Source organism: Chiloscyllium plagiosum, chromosome 6 (assembly GCF_004010195.1).
Source record: "Chiloscyllium plagiosum isolate BGI_BamShark_2017 chromosome 6, ASM401019v2, whole genome shotgun sequence".
NCBI classification, from domain to species: Eukaryota; Metazoa; Chordata; class Chondrichthyes; order Orectolobiformes; family Hemiscylliidae; genus Chiloscyllium; species Chiloscyllium plagiosum.
The window spans coordinates 118,197,956-118,199,267 of NC_057715.1; positions in this window are offsets into that span (position 1 = coordinate 118,197,956).

The following is a 1,312-nucleotide window of genomic DNA, read 5'->3' on the forward strand; positions in this document are numbered from 1 at the left end:
CTCCAGCATCTGCAGTCCTCACCTTCTCCCAGTTACCAACAAGGTGACTGGTTCTTTCCCGCCTCAACCTGGTGGATATTATCCGTCAGTCAGTGTCCCTGAAGCAGATTGTCTGGGTCTTTATGGCATGTTGTTTGTGGGATCTTGCTGCTCTTTTCCCTGCCTTGTAGCTGTGATGGGTTTGATAGGTGGTGATGAAGGTTGGGCTGCGGTGACGGTCTGCTGTAGCTGTATGAGTGCGGTGTGTCTGAGCTGTTGGTCGGGAGCTCTGTGTCAGTAATTGGAGCTGGGTGCTCTGCCTCTGCCTCATTCAGACTGTCCATCAGCATCACTCTGAATCTAATCCACATCAAACTGCAGCCACTTACCTCCGAGACTAGAAGTCACTAGAATTCACTGCCTCTTACTGTCTTGAACCTGCTCATTAGGATTCGGACACAGTCTTGATTGCATGTTTTAAATTTATCTCCCAGTGTTTTGAGCTGAGTCACTATTGGGCGTTTATTGGAACAGTTCATGCCTTTGGTCTCAGTAACTGTTTCTTGTAAGTGAGTCACCTCTCAGGCACAGGGTAGGATGGGGACACAGGAGGGAGCAGGGACAATACACCAGGAATATTCTCCACTCATTCCAAACCTCAGTCTCCTCTGAGATCTCCTATCAACCTCGCTCTGTTCATTTCATCCACATCACTCCCGACCCCACCCTGACCCATAGGACCCCACAAACAATCCACATGTGTTCAGGCCGAGTCTCCATGGTGTTGTGAAAGGGAAATTGTCTGTAACTAATTGATTCACATTCTTTGAGGGAGTTAGTGGTCCCCCGGGTGAAGGAGAAGCTGTGGACGTGCTGTAAGAGGTTTGACACGGTCTTACATTGCCAGTCACTGCCCAGGGGTGGGGGGAATGTCACAGCACAGACAAAGGATGGTTTAACCCATAGAAAGCAGGGCCTCAGGATAAAGGTCCACAGGGATCAGTGTTGGGACCACAATTACTTATAATCTACACAAATTATTCACAATCTATATGAATTATTTACAATCTACACAAACAATTCCAATGAAGTGACAGACTGGACAGCAGCAACATTGACCAATCAGAGCAGGCCAGGCTGGAAACTAAACTGTCAGTAGATTGGACAGGAGCATCCATGGTGATCTCAGCCCGGCCCCTGAGGATTCTGGGACACTGAGGGTGGGGCTGGGTGTATAGAGAGTGTGGGTGGGGTTGTGGGTGGGGTGTGGGGATTGGGTAATGGATGTGTGTGTAGGGGGTGGGGGTGTGTATGGAGGTGTGGGGTGTGTGGG